Raw genomic sequence first — 16,678 nt, 5'->3', positions numbered from 1 at the left:
TTATAAGAATAATTTAAACGGATTGAAAAAAATTGTATTGAATTCTAGCAGACAGTAACCGAAATTGCTGCGCATTGAAAAGTTTTAGATTTATACATGGAAAGAACGACTTGAATCAGTTAAATACAGATATGAATAACTTTGTTGGACCATCAAAGTAATTATGTTAATTAAGTAAATTTCAGCATGGTGAACAATATTGTAAAAAATGTTGATGTTCTAACAATCAGCAGCTTGAGTGTCCTACATAATTATTTTTGATAATTTAATAAGATTATTTTTAGTTTTTTTTATATTTAGCTACATTTCCAGATATTTTATGCGGCAAAATCGATCATTTCGTTTAATTTTTTCAGCTATTATTGAAATAAATAATATAAATAATTTTATATGTAAGATTTTTTTCGTAGATATGATATCATTGCGTGTCTCGTGTAACCCGCAATTATTTGTTTGATGTATGTTCATGGGGATAAAATAAATTTGGGTCCAGCCCCCTGCTTTGTTCGGACGCTCGAAACTTATTTATGAAACTATCCGCAGCTGCGAACGAATCGATTTTCAGTCATTTATTATTTCTTGCACGCATCAGATCTCACACTTGCACGATAAAAAAAATTTCGATTTTTGACACGCGAAAGTCCCGAATGGTTCTTAATTTCTGAAAAAATGCTACGACTTTCTCATTTTCAAGCGTATTGTATTTTAACTAAAACTATCTCTCTTGATTCGATAAAAATAGATATTTCCAAGTGTTTGTTCGCATTTATAAAAAAAATTTATAATCGTAATGAAAAATTATTCACTCGTTTTTATAGTACTTGCAATATTATATAATTAAGAATAAACAGTGAATTATTAATAATGAATATAATTATCCCGCATTCAATCCTATCGTTAGTTTGAATCGCCTATTTCGAGAACTGACAATCCTGCAGAGATCAGCGTGGGATTGTCTTCGAGATCCTATCGTGCGTCTCTGCTTTGGCAGAACCGGCAGAGTTCATCTCATAAAACGTCGCTTTGATCACGACGCGTGCTGAAGATGACCTTTGTGGTAGGAATCTCTTTCTCGAAATTTCAGTCGATGAACTTAATTATTAGCGTGAGTCAGTCGAGTGCGTGGGACGTCTCCTGTCTCGTTTCATTATACGAGATTCCTGGTGCTTCACGTCGATTCGTAAATGTTTGTACGCGTCTCGTAACTTCGCGGGCCAAGCGCGGGGTCAAATGGGGTCGAGCGAGCAAAGCTTGTAGCAAACCCATTAGTCAGCGAAGAGGAGCTGATTCGTCGCCCCATCGTTCTCTCTGATGAACTTGTCCCGAAACAGACTGGTCTGGTCTCTATTTCGCGGTGAAAAATTGTTTTTCTGTCGAATTCGCGCAATAAATGTCACGATGCATCTGCTCTGCGTCTTTATTTTAATTTCTCGAGATATGTGGCCATTTCAGAGAATAAAACCAGAAATTCATAACAAGAAAATATTTATGTATCTATATATGTTTATATATACGATTTGCAAAATGAATACTATTATTTTATATAATTATACAATATAGTGATTTTTTTTTAGATAAAACTAGCCAGAACGAGGGAGAGAGAGAGAGAGAGAGAGAGAGAAAGAGAGAGAAAATTTTATTTTTAAAAATCATTTTTGAATATAAAAAGTTTTTTTCTAAAAATATTTCTGTTTCTTTTAATCGTTTGCAGTGAATTTTTAGTGTACGCGCAATCAGTCGTAACAACTTTTTTTCCGTTGTTTATATATGATTCCATGGCTGTTGATGGTAGAATGCTTTCCCGTTCGCATTGTTATTTGTCTGTCAAAACGAATAACATATATGGTTACATTTCGAATACGAAAAGTAACCATAACTGACTGCGGAAAATTTTTACTTCGTATTATTTTCGAGGAACAAATTCAGTGCGTAGAACTTTTTTTAACTTCTAAAATCCCTGCCCTAAATTCTGAATCTTAAACTCTCCTAGTTTTTTCCAGGCCATGATACTATTCTTAGAATTAACATAGAATCGTGTTGTAAATTTTTTCACGAAGATTAGTCGAATGTAAAGCAATTTTAAGAAATAAAAAAATTCAATAAATTTTTTTTCCACTATAAGATTACGATATATTTATTAATGTTGTTTGAATAGAAATGAGGCCTCATTTCAAGTGGAAAATTTCAAGAATTGCAAATGATTATATATGAATATAGAGATTACATAAAGATACTAGAGAAAAAGAAAAATATTCCAAAACAGCTGAGAGAGCAAAGGGTTGCGCCCTTGCGGCCCATATGGAACTTAGGCCTACGATGTTTATTCATTTCTCTTTTTCTCTCTCTTTCCCTTCGTCTCTTGGATGTACAGGCAGAACGAGAGCGAGAGCGAGAGCGAGAGCGAGAGAGAGAGAGAGAGAGAGAGAGAGAGAGAGAGAGAGAGAGGAGCAAGGTAAAAGAGTAAGAGAGATCTAGGGTGCAAAGCTCGGACCACGTTCTTTTGTGAGAGGAGGCCTTTTGTCGTCGCGACAAAGCCTGAAGAATATCCATCCTTCAAATGTGGAACAGCTGCCATCGAATGGTCTGACTACCTTTTTTAGAGTCTCGCGCACACACAGCGCACATACGAATACGCACGTATCAAGCTTTAGGCAAGAGCGAGAGATGGATAAGGGATGATACCGTAACACGAGAGAGATAAAGCAGGACGTTGTTTTCAAGTAAGTAGTTTTCGACTAGGCTTGAAATGATTCTATGCGCAACTCCATATTCTATCACTGTACATTTTCTTTCTCTCGTTCCCGTTATTCGAAATAAACAAAATTAAAAATGACAAAATTAAAAAAAATTCACCATGTCAAAACTTGATAGCGATTCCATGTCGTATGGATCGTATATTTTCCACACTTCAAGGAATCAATTAATTTAAATTAATTAATATTACACGAAAGAAATAGTTATGCTGAAGTATGTATCTAAAAACTTAGATACAGATCTGAAAATAATTTCGTTGAACTATCAAGATAAGTATATACAGTTCGAGCTAGGTACTAAAATCAAAAGAGATAAAAACTCTTTGCAGTATTGCTCATCATGAATTTCTTACAGAATAATTTTGATAGTTCAAGAAAATTATTTTCAGATCTAGCTAAATTTTTAGATATTTTAGCAAAATCTCTCTCCGCGTATCTACATTCTATATTACGTGCGGATAGACAAACGTATTTCAGACGTTAGAAATAATAAAATGGGGAATTTGACGTTAAAGGCTTCCACGCATTTTCGATAGGGCAAGGGGGAGGCGCGCGATTTTTTTATGTACTCTATATAAATGCAAGCGCTGCGTTTCATCTCAGTGGGCCCGACTGCAAACGGAATATTCAATAAGCTAATCGCGATGCAGTGGCAGACACGATTATAATTCCCACACAAGACCACGCGTGCCTTTATTATTCATTTATTGGGACACTGAAGGGACAGATATCAGTCTGTATTTACGATGCGATCGATATACGTCCAATTGAAAACCTATGCGCCAAAATATCGTATGATTTCCTTTGATAAAATTTATTTTTTCTTACTTGTTAGTAAAGATACTTGCGCATTTCTATAAAAATTTGTGACGGTTACATTGTTTTTATCAGAGAATTGATAAATAAATACGTGAACAAATTAAATAGCAGTGATATCGAGAGAATAACAGCATTCAGATAACACACTGGCTCTAGTACAATAGCGTAAAATTAATTTGTTAAAATAGCGTTTGGTGGCTTGATTTCAGACCCAGTTTTTCCTCGGTTCGAAACAAAGTTGAGTCTGAAAGAAGCTGACCTGGCAAATCCCATTATTTATACATGAATCCAAGTCTAAAATCGTCTATCACAAATTCGTTTTTAGATAATTCCATGTACTAGTTATATAAAATCCATTTTAACACTACAACAGGAATTAGCATGAAATCAAGTCAAAAGTTTACTTGACGGGAAATGGACGTTTTCAAAGAAAGTACACATTATTATTCAATATTTTCTCGATACGTCGATTCTTCTCCGTTGTCTTATCCGCGAATTAAAATTCTCGAAGATCTGGGCTACATTTGATGCAAATTCACCCCAGTTACGGTTCATCCTTAAAACGGAAGATCGATATATGCGAGATTCTGTTTCTAGTATCCATGATATATCTATTAATTTCGTATCTGAAATTATTAGGACGATTCCAGGATTTTGAGCATTGCGGCCGCAGCGCTTGCAGCGCGAACAACGACGTGCTCCCCAACGGAATACGAGCCATCGCGCGGAAATAAGAGCATTCGAGTAATGCCGCGATGCAACGGCCAGTGCATCGTTGAAATAGCGATTAATTCCCACCCTCCCCTCCCCTTCCGCCCCCCCCCTAGTTTCGGCAAGCAAGCGGTTCCAGTTCGCAACAAAGTTCTCGACTAAAGGGAAGGTGCTCTCTCTCTCTCTCTCTCTCTCTCTCTCTCTCTCTCTCTCTCTCTCTCTCTCTCTTTCTCTCCCTCCCTCCCCCCTCTCACTCTCTTCGTGGGTTATGAGCGGCGTCGGAATGTGCTGGCAAGTTCCGAAACCATGGGATGAAAATGCCTCTTCGCCGGATTAGCCCCCGCTGGCTAGCCGACTGTAGTCCCCGTACCTAATGTATGCTCGTTGCTAGCTAGCTTCCGGTTCAGGGCCGGTTGGATTAAAAGGTGAGTTCACACGGAGCCCCCGTAGTAACAATAATTTTATGATTTTTTTCCATTTCGTACAAATTATTTTTAAATACGGAAAAATTTTTCATAATAATATGAGAAATGTAGAACGTATAACGTAACGTATATAATATTGTTGAAATTAATATAAAATAATTAATTATGAAAAAAGCTAAATAGCCTATTATCGATGCTTGTACAAGTAAATCAATGACGTACAAATAAATCTATGTTGAATGTATTTTTCAAATCAAAATGGCGAATTATTTTAATTTTAGGTTCTATCCAATCACATAGTTTACCTTGTATAGATGGATAATATTTGTATGCGTTCGCAGTCACGTGTGCTCGTCTAGCTTTCGTGCCGCAACTACGTGATCGTACGATTAATTGACCGACTGAAGATGCGATGGACTCGAATTTAAAAAATAGGGAACGTGTTTGTGTAATACATCTGGATATCGTTTTTTATTACATTTCCTTTTTTTTTCTTCTTTTTGACAAGAAAACCCCTCATATCTCTCTCAAGAAACTCATAAATTTAATGATAAATTATAATATAATGATCAAACGTATATTATGATCAATGTGTAATGACTGTTGCATGTGCCTACTTTATCCGTTACGTATTAAAAAAAGGTATCCGTGTCCTATTGAGTTGGAAAACATTTTTACGCCTCACGATGTGGAAGTTCGGCCGTGTGCGAAACGACTCAGATGAGCGGGAATGTCAGGCAAAGGAAATGACAAATTAACCGGTTGCAACGCCTCTGCGTCCTTTTCTATTCCACGGTGTGTTTGGAAATATCGGCTATTCAAGCATTTCTGTCTAGCATCTTTTATAAATATAAAATTTATGCTCCATACATTTGGACGAGACATTTATATATTTACGCGATAGAGATCTATGTTAACTGTTGGTATGGTGGACTTCAAAAGAAATAGAGTTATCTATTGGAGTGAGTATTAAAACGACGGTTTCCCTGAATGGAGAAATATGACGTAATTTCCTTTTCCACTTAATGATGACTAATGCCCGCCGAAATTCCTTTCTTTGGGCTCGTTAAAATTACTACAGAGCATCACCTCCCACGATGTATCAGTGCAACGAGCGTGTCTTCCTTACTCATAAAGATCACCTTTTGTAGTTTTCTATTAGCGCATTACGCTCGCGTCACCTTCACGCTCACGAATGGCATTCTTGTCCCTCGTCATTTCGATCTCATAGAAAACGTCTATTAGCGCGATCCTATTCTACAAACACACAGTACCTTTGTACGCGGCCAACAACGTGCTTACGGTTCTCAATCATCGTCTTGAATAAGAACCGTGGTTCAGTGGTTGCCTAACGGAATTTGTTTACGCGGTAAGACATCGTTTGTCATTTTATGTCATCGTTGCCTAACATCGAACGCCGCATCAATTTTTCCTTAACACCGTCCATTCAATCGACTCTGCGTTTTCGCATAATTTATAGTCTGCGATATAATTAATTATTTAACGGTACATACCTGTTAATTTAATTCGAGAGATTTAAAATCGCGCAATTTTACGTTTCATCGTTCTTATCGTCCGCTCGGCTATGTCGGTGCAATATGTACACGAGCTCTACAATGCGGAGCCGATGAACCGCTCCGGCGCGTCCGGCTAACTGCTCGGCTAACCGACTCGACTGGTTAACTACTCGGTTAGCGATTTAACCGCCGCGCTGCTAATCACTCATTCGGTTAACCGCTCCAGCCGCGGCTACAAACGGGGACGCGCGCGGAATTTCGATCGCATGCAAGCGCGCGCTCATTCGCGCTGGTTCGTTCGTTCGCACAGGGGAACGCACGCGGAAGAGCCGAGTTAGGAAGCTGCGGAAGTAGCCCCGCATTCGCCAGAATGTTCGGCATTCTAATGAGGAAAGCGGCGTTTACCAGCGCCGCCTTATGTTTCGTTCATTGCGTACGCAGCGTTGATTGTTGCTATTGCATCGCCGTGCGTGGGTGATAAGTCGCGTGCCTTTCTATCTTTGGGCTCAAAGAGCTTAAACAGATTAACGGTCGTTCTGGGTAAAAACACGTACTAAGTGAAACAAGGCTACGTGAAATTCCTATCGTATTAGCTACTAAAAAAAAAAAAAAAAAAACTAAAATAAAAAGAGGCGAGAAAACAATTTCATAAATCCAATGAGATAAAGTAATGTATTAAAATAGTTGTGTTTTCGCGACTTTTGTTTTATTATTATTATTATATTAGAAATAAATTCGCATGAAGGTGAAAAGTCCTACGCCTGTTCACAAATATCTTCTACATGACTACATGATGGAAAGATTAGTTTTGCTGAAGCATCTAAAAATCTAGCTAGATACAGATCTGAAAATAATTTTATTGAACTGTAAAAATAATTATGCTCAAGCTGGTTGCTAGACTTTTTTTGCATTGCTCATCACGTTCCTACGTAATCCTGTTGATCCAAAATTGTTTTCACAGATTTGTATCTCACTAAGTTTTTAAATACTTCAGCAAAATCTTCTTTACGGGTAGAGTCATTGTGCAGTGCACAGGAGACCATACTCGCGCTCCTCGTCTATGCGTCGAAAGACGTTATTGTGGAATTCCTTTCGTCAAATTACTCTTCCAATTACATCGCGATTACTTGCGCAAACGACAGTACGTACCTAATAAAGTCGCAAGTCACTAAGCCGGCAGCTAGTATTGCCTGTGCATGGATCTGAATGATGCTTCACAGTAATGCTGAATTACTATCTCAGCCTGGCCATGTGATTAACATCGCGGAGGCAGTAACAATTAGAGAAACCTCGAAGAGATCTGCCGGTTTAGGTCGACGACAAACAAGGTAAACGAGAAAGAGAGACAGAGAAAGAGAGAGAGAGAGAGGGGGAGGAAGCCCCGATTACGTCGCAGCGCGATATTTCACGTCACTTCCGGTTACAAACCTCCTCCGGGTAGGTTATGAGATGCTATTTGGTAGAAGAGAGACGCGCGCGGACGAGAAGAGCGGCGCCCACCGAGAATTAATTTGAATCGGATTACCATGAATATTGTCGGCGCTCGACGAGAGCAGACGCGTTCCCATCGCAAACTAAACGCTTCGAAAAGTCCGCACTCTTTGGCGCCAGCTATCAATTTGTGAACACTCGTGAAAAATTAAATTTTTTGACAGGACGGAATTTATAGCACGGCACTATATATGTTATATAAATATTTCTTTTTTGCGTATATAAATTAATCTTGATGATTTTTAACATCAGCGTCAGATTTTTAACAATTGAGTCACGAAATATTAGCATTACATGTTTCTTTTTCGTTTTTCAAGTTTAACAAAATTCTTAAAGAAAACATTCAAGAAGCACAGTATTAATTCAATTTGTGCCAAAAAAAAAAAATACATTTTTCCACCAAGAGAAAAAGCTTGATGATTAAAATTTTAGAAAACTAATCCGCTTCACAGTATCTGTACGTTTGTATTCTATCTATCAAATAAAATGAAATAATGTCCATCGAACTGATTGAATTGATTCTGAAGAAACTCCAGGAATTCTTGAAAAGATATACTTTTAGACAGCACCAAATGCGGTGAGTTTTTTTGAAACGAACTTCCTATCATTAGTATCGGACAATACTCGTCAGGTCCGCAAGTAGGACTAAGGAATTCGATAGTCTCGCGGCTATTTTTAACAAATGCAACTTTTCGCGGCTATATTTTTTCATCACTTCCGCTTCCGCGAAAAGCGCCGTGAATTATCCCGGGAAGACTTACCGCAATACGGATATCATTTTCGCCATGGCTTCGAAATCTATTGTGCACGAATTCAAAAGTTCGCCAATTTGCGTCTTGGTCTTCGATAAAGAAAACTCGGAAGGTATATACGATATGCTTCGAGACATAGTATTTTAAGTCGCTGATAAATTTAAAACGTCTTTATTTCGTAGGACAATTTTATCTTGTATATTCCTACATCTTGTTTCTCGTCTCTTCTAACCACACATTGATAATAACGACAGTGATGATAATGAATTGCACGAGGGAGCGGGGAAAAATCTCAGCAGCGCTTCGTCGTATTTAATTACTTATATGTGTAGTTAACGGCGCAAGCTTTCGCATCTCCGCAATAATGCAACGCAGGAACGGCCAAACAGCATCTGACATTTTATGAAAATCAGGAAATCGTGAGCGACGGCCAGAAATAATATCGCGCCGCGTGACGGCGACAAATACAATGCAAAGTCTCTCAAAACTATTGCTTACGTCACGATCAAATTTTACTAGATATTTTTCTTACAAAGTTTCTAACAAAAGTTTCTTTTTTTTTTTTAAAGAAACATTGATTTAATTTTAGTAACAAATTTGGTAGAAAAATGAGAAATAATTATAAACGTAAATTTAATCGAGAGAGAGAGAGAGAGAGAGAGAGAAAGATAATTGTTTTTCGGAACAATTGAGTGGAAAATTATAAATAGATGACAGGGGGAAGATTTCAGAAATTACAAAATCTGGAAGACGACGATTAAAAAAGATTGTTGAATAATTGAGTGCGCGTCTCTTGAAAAAAAGACACCAAACATCCCAGCAATTTCCTCTCGCGGCCTTGCGAACGCCCTCTCGTTCTTCACTCTATCTTCATCTAATCACTTTTGCTTTCGTCAACGCTCCGCCGCGGGCTAAACGACAGGCGTTGATGGAGCTCGGCGTTGGTGAGGAGAAAGAAACGTGATAGGTCTGAAGGACCCAGCAGCGCTAAAAAAAGGAACGGAAAAAAGAGAGATAGAAAGAAGGGATCGAATCCCTATTCGACGGCAAACAGAGTGAGAAGGCAAAGATAGAGCGAGGGTAGAAGGTTTCTGCACCCTGCGGCGATTGCAAAGTTTTGCGGAAATGCACCCTCACGAGGAATTTCTCGAGGAGCCCTTGGATCGTCGCGGCGCCACGGGAATTGCATAAAATAGGGAGACGACGAGGGGGGGGGGAGAGGGTACTTCTATTGTGATACGAGGAGTCTTGATTCGATGCGAGTTCGTATCAACGAATTAAAAATATAAAAAGGTCGTCTTTCCGCCATTTACTGCATTAAACGACAGCGAGCTGGCTCTCGAATAAAGCCACGATTCAAAGTCGAGTCTCCTCGCAAGAAATATACAAAAGTCTTGCCGGGCGACTGACTCGTTAGAGTAAAATTCTTGTACGCGAGGGTTATCTCCCTTCACGACATTCTGTGGAATGTCTTTTAAGGGCACGAGTGACAAAGGGCTGCGAACGATGAAACGCCTCGAGAGAGGCTGTAAACTTAAAGCCCGTAACAATGATCCCGCATATGTCTATGTACAAGGGTTTATGTACAGAGTGACCATATTTTTTTTCTTCGAGTAAAAATTGTCTATTTGTCTATTGTCGAATGAAGTTTTAAAAAAAATATGTAATTAAAACGATTATAATTTGAATTCTTTGCTAACTTTGTTTGAACAGAGCATTTTTTTGTCTCTATACATATACATATATTTTATACACGCACGTATGAATATGCGATGTTTGCCCTTGGCTATGTAGAAACGGATGTGGCATGCATTGAAAACTGAGTTAATTAAATGAATCTTACGTAACAACGGACGATGGACAGTAGCTCGAAGCCAACAAAGTGTTAATCATGACCCCGATTGTGCACTTCTTGATAAAAATGCGAGGTTGTGTTCCGTTTTGTTCCTGTATCGGATCTGAAACATAGATACAAACAAGTTAGTTCGATTCGTTGAAAGCGCAAATATTAAACTGCAATATATATATATGTATATATTTTCCATATACACATATTGGAACAAAAGTTTGTGCCAATACAAATTTCAAAATTCAAACAGCCGCAACTTCGTTAAAAATGAACGAAATTTAAATTGAAAAGTTTTAAAATCTTTACTTTCAAAAAATCACTATATCTTTTGAGTTTCTGTGAGTTTGGTAATTTTTGCATACAGAAAATTGCGAGTTAAACAAAATGCAAACAATTTTTTCTCATTTTGTGGGTTTGTTACGCGTACAAAAAAAAACTTTCGAGAAATTTTCGACTTTCTAAAGTTTCAAGCTTTCCCTACAAAATCGTTAAAAAAATATTTTTAAGATTTTTTGTTACGGATTAAATAAAAGGAGTATTTTCATATTTATATCTAGCTAAATTTTAGATACTTTAGAAAGATTATTTCTTCCATTTACGTTCAATTTTCTCATAAATAAGTCCGATTTATTATAGTCTGTTAGTTTACGAAATACTTATTATGTTTTTGCTTTTTGAAATATGTACTGTAACATGCTTCACTATTATAAAGATTAGCAATTATACGATGTATCTTTCATCATACATTCTTAGATTCTTCCGGTTAAGAATTAAAGATTCTTAGATCGTCAGTTTTGGTCTAGAGTTTCAGCACGAAAGCTTAATAAATATATTTTTCGGAAGTTCGTCGTGGAATATATTAACTTTACAATCACTATGGACGTTATACATCATTTGTCCTTATACATCACCCGTAATTATGTTGTTAAACTTTGTGCTATCGTGTCCATAGCATGCCTTGTATCACTAACGCGCTTATCGAAAGTTCGGCCACTAACTATGAGGTTCGTTAACGAAATTTATCCAGTCTTGCGATGAATTGACAACAGAGTTCGCGACTCCTCCGATGGGGAATTGTAAAATCTAATGTAAAATTGTGCAAACCACAATTACGACATAAACGACTATCATGCGATATTTGCGGAGGACAAATGTTCACGAACACGTTGTGGAATCGAGTTGGAAAAACAAATTTTTCACTTGAGTATGATATAACCAACACGAGTATTTACGAAATCTTTTTACGCTATGTAAAGCACGTTTAGAAGCTGTAGTTCCACTTATTACGCTAACGACGCAAATAATTTTGGCTTTGTGAGCAAAGCGAGTAGTCTATTGAAAGACACCGTGACGTTGATAAGGCGATACTGTGCGATTAAATAACGAGTGGAGCCTCTGCCTAAAGCCCCACCAATTTATCCGTTCAGCTCTCTAGATTGACAACATATTTGATTGACAAAGATGTTTTGGGGGTCATAAGTACAAACCAAGTAACAAGAATGTTTGTATTCGTCGAACAATCTAGATAAACAGATCGAAGCTTTGACATTTTCTTTGTTTTATTGATGATTGTAGTTAGTGTATTTGAAATGAGAAATAAAATTTTCAAAAAAAGGCAAATCGTCCTTTTGTTTAATTAAGAGAAGAAATGAGAATCTAGAATATATATATATATATTTTTTAGATTTATAATTTTATACTAAATTTTATAATTTTTTTTTAATAACAGCTTTCTCTCTAATTTTGAATATTAAATCGTACATTATAAAAAAAATTCCTAAAATTATATAACATTATATAAATAATTGTATTGTAAAAATTACACATTTTATAGTGGAAATGTATAAAATTGTGCGTTTATAAAAATGAGTGTTAATAAATGTTTATAAAAATTAGTATTTTTAGCTATAATTGCATGAATAATATTTCTTTATATTAAAAGGAAAAATATAATAACAATAGTATATTTTATAATTTCTATGTAAATACGAAAATTTTTATATTATATAACATAATAATAATATATCGCACATATTATATTTGCATTTTTATGTTTGTGCATATCGATAATAAAAATTAAGAAAAATTATAACTTTAATCGTATAACTTTAATCATGCAAATTTATTTTTGCAAATTGTTTAATTACTTATAAAAAATAATTTATTTATAACAATAAATTATAACTTTATTTATGTGTGTGATTATACAACATCTTGAATAAAATGAGTTCCAAAATTACCGACTGCATAATTGTTGTAATGTCATATGTAATTTTTTTATAGCAAAAGAGAATATTGCCTTTTTATGGTAAACGAAAATAGCGAATTAAATTTTTAATATAATGTTTAATTTTATTATCATAAATAAATTCGATTTGTTATAGTCTATCAGTTTGCGAGAATAAAATATCTATGTTTACGCGAGGAATGACAATACGCGCTGTAGAGAACGTTTATCGATTTCCCTATGTGTACCATCATACGCATTTGTATTCGATTCATGCGCTCATTGCGGTATCGTCTACACATACACGCCCGACCGGAACACTTTATCGAATTCGTTAGCATTAAAAGTATCGAGACAAACGTAAAAACTGAATATCTCGTTAATTCTACAGTTAATGCCAGAATCACAATCAACTAACAGGACGCTGAGTCTCGTCTCTATTTTACAGAAGTAAAATATATTCTGATGTTATATCAGATATTGAAATTATTTTGATCAAACTCGGATAATAGAATTGTGTTATATTTTGAACATTTAATTCTATACTATTTTTACATTTACTTCGTGGTACACCCCGTATATACACTCGAAATCCCTCGGCACACGCACACATGCGCATAGTGTGTTCTTAGTGGGATACATACACATATTTCAGCTGCTCGCGCGAGACGTGGGAAGCCGTATGTGCATTGAACATTGATTTTAAGCGTATATCGGCGCACGAACGCGGCAGTAAAAATGTGCGGGGATTTGCACGAGGGCGCCGTCTTACTTTTAATGGGAAAAATCGTAGAAGGCACGAAGGCGGCGAGCAACGGGCTAGAAGACGGATGTGGGAAAGATTTCACGACTATCGAGACTCGATGGACCGACCGATGGAGCTTGCTGCCTTGTGCGGGCATTGGCGTAGCACGGGTTTCCGTATTTTTCTTCGTGGTCCATTTCGCACGTGTTCCGTTTTACACGAGCGAGTAGCGGACTATACTTTTATCTCTTTCACCAGTAAAGTGATTCTTTAACGTCAACGATACCTCGAAGGCACGTGTCAGTTCGTTGCAACGTTTTAAACGTGTTGTAGAAGCAATTTTCTTTTTTTCCCACGCAATTTTAATTTCTGCGATTGTTCATAACGAAATAATAGAATAGAAATAAACGGTTTTAATATTATCACTCTCTTTTTTTTCAATTTCATAATCCTTTCGTAAAAAAAATATATATATATATATATATATTTGTTTACATGACAATTTATTATCGTCTCATATTCCGATAGAAATTATTAATTTGCACAAGAGAACGATGCGTGAAATATTTATTAACGGGTAAAAAAAGAAAAAAAAACCACAGAAAATGGACGTATACTGTACCGGTTTATCTCTTCTGGCGCATCTATCGGGGAAACGTTCAAACCCCCGCGAAGCGTAATTTAGTTAAAGGGTGTAAGCGCATAACTTTCGTAAAACACACCAACTGTATTATTCAAGGCAGCGATAACACGTGGTGGCTAACAAACGACCGTCCGTACCTTCCTGGCAATTTAAGGGGTCAAAAAAATACACTGAACCCTATGTTCATACGCTATTTCCAAGGGTACGCTACCCGTTTCGGATATTTGCGTTTGCAACATTTATAACGTAGTGGAATTTGGAATTTTGCAAAAGCTCCCCGCGAACTTGCGCAGGATGGTGTACACGTTGCACCATCAATTATTCATAAATCAATTACGTAAGAGCTATAATTAACTTATAAAGTCATTAAAAAAATTTCTAAAAATGCGAGAGAGCAAACCTTTTAAAAATGTAACAAATTAAAAGCATTGATAAAAAAAAAAAAATAAAATTACAGAGAACATAAGAACAATAAGTAATATGATAAATATAAAAATAAAAAAATAATAAAGTGACAAAAAGGAACAAAAAATAAAGAAATGAAGGCGTATAAACGTTCAATTAAATCTAATTTATAAAGATAAGCAAGAAAATAGAAATGCAAGCAATGAGGGAGAAAGAGAGGGAGGGAGGGAAGGGAGAAGTTTTGTTTAATGTGGAATATTATTTTCCGTTTATAAATTCTTTGTCGAATAAAAAGAATTTTTTTTTTGTACTTTCTTAAATATTGTAATATGAAAAGAATGAGATCTCTTCTTAAATCTATAATTTCGGCGCGCACAAGGCTTTTTCCGTCAATTGTTCTATTTTACATTTATGCAATTGAATTGCACAGTTGAGATAACACAGTCCCTTCGCACGAGTGCCGAGTACCACGCTTAATTTTCTGTCGCACGTGACACGTAGCGCCGAAACGACATCCCGCGCATTCTTTGGTTATTTAAGAGGCCAAAGTACATTTCTCACTGCGGCTCTTCACATGCGCACGTGCATACATCACGCTCTTCTCCAAAATTATTTTACGCTCGTATCTCGTAGGTGCTTTCTATTTGCGATCACATTATCTTCGAATTACTCTTGCAGGACTCCTACCATCGCGCACTGCCATCTCTCGACTAACTCCATTTTCGGATCCCGGCACGATATATCACCTCAATTTAATTATTTATCGATACATAGTCCTACGGGATTATCGGGTACCTAATTATTAAAGTTACTATCCAAATTAATGTTGCTTTGCGTAAGTCACTGTAATAATAACAAATTAAATAATAAATAAATTAGATATCTTATATACTGTTCCAAATTCAAATTTTTCCTTCCAACTTCTTCATTTCCAACATTTACTTGCTATATTAAATTTCACATTCATTAGGATTCTCAAGTTAATGAATATTTCCCAAGTTAACCCGCTCCTCTTTATTATTTAAAGAGTTAAAGTTCACGTCGCGTCGTGTCTTCACGCTATGTGCATACACTATTGCGTAGATATGATGCTTGAAAGTTATTTTGCGAGATAGGCTCTATTTTCCACTCTTATGTATATATACTATTAATATAATATTTCTCTGTGTACGAGTTTGGCTCGTGAGCGCAATGGGGAGTCATATGGACGAGGGATGAGAGTGAGAAAGAGGGATTTCATTATATGAAAATTTTTGAGGCATTTCATTATATCTTAATAAAATTTCTAACTTGTGAATATTGAGAAATATTTACGAACAATTAGCGGCACTATTGGATCAGCGATCTGTTGGGCCTCGAGCCCTTCTATTTCCTTTTATTATACTTTTAAGTTAGGGAATCGTGATATTTAAATTCTTTTTCATTACATATTGTGGATTCTCATTTATGGATTCTTCTCAAGATTGTAATTTAGAATTTGACTTTTATTCAAGTGTGTGATACGATCATTATATTAATTATGGAAAAAGATTTGAAGGAAACTAAAATTTGAAAATCAAATATTTATGAAAAAGGATGTAGAATACAATATAAATGTGTGTGTTACGAGACGGGATTAATTTTAACGTATTATAATACGATACGTGAATTTACGATATACGTGAATTTACGATAGAATAGTTAGTTACAAAATAAGATAGTAAACATAATGTGGAAATTTAAGTTTATGGAAGGTACTTTGCGGACACCTTGTATATGAGACGAAAGATGTAGAGAGAGGTACAACTGCCCATGATAGTTGCATGTAGAAGGAAGTACACGGATGGATCGACGATGTAATATTGGGAGATAACCATTGGGATCCAAATGGTAATCGATATCGCGTATATCTCCACCGATGTATATTCAACCGTCCTCTACGATTTTCCGAAAGGAACCCCTTAATAAAACTACTTACGAGCCCCCGAAACTCGTCTCTCGGCTTTATCTGTCGGACCCTCTTTCTCTGCACCTTCTCATCCCTTTTCATTCCTATATTACGGCACTCTAAGAGACTTCTGGCAATGAAAATACGTGAAATACGCCATCATGTCGTGCGACTCTATTTATTAACTCTGCCTAGCGCCCCCATTTCTTCCTTCGAACTTAAAGACCATCTGTAACTTAATTGCCAATCGAACGGACGATATTCTTAAATAATTACTTTATAATAGTTTCGAGCCATTTCTAAAGATAAAAGATTGAATTCGCGTTGAAAGGAGCGTGTGAATGATAATGGCGCTTTGAAAGAAAACTATTTAAAGGTCTAAAAGCTTGGAGTTAAAAAAAGAACATTATAAAG

At 36.2% G+C, this 16,678-nt stretch overlaps 1 pseudogene; it reads right to left on the bottom strand.

The window, feature by feature from the left end:
* Positions 1-13,446, bottom strand: part of LOC108745928 — a 51,679-nt pseudogene extending 38,233 nt beyond the window's left edge.
* Positions 13,447-16,678: the final 3,232 nt, after the last annotated feature.

This window comes from Trachymyrmex septentrionalis, unplaced genomic scaffold, assembly GCF_001594115.1.
Source record: "Trachymyrmex septentrionalis isolate Tsep2-gDNA-1 unplaced genomic scaffold, Tsep1.0 scaffold16, whole genome shotgun sequence".
Lineage (NCBI taxonomy): Eukaryota > Metazoa > Arthropoda > Insecta > Hymenoptera > Formicidae > Trachymyrmex > Trachymyrmex septentrionalis.
Note: the sequence above shows the minus strand (reverse complement) of the source record. Positions and strands in the feature narration are given on the sequence as shown.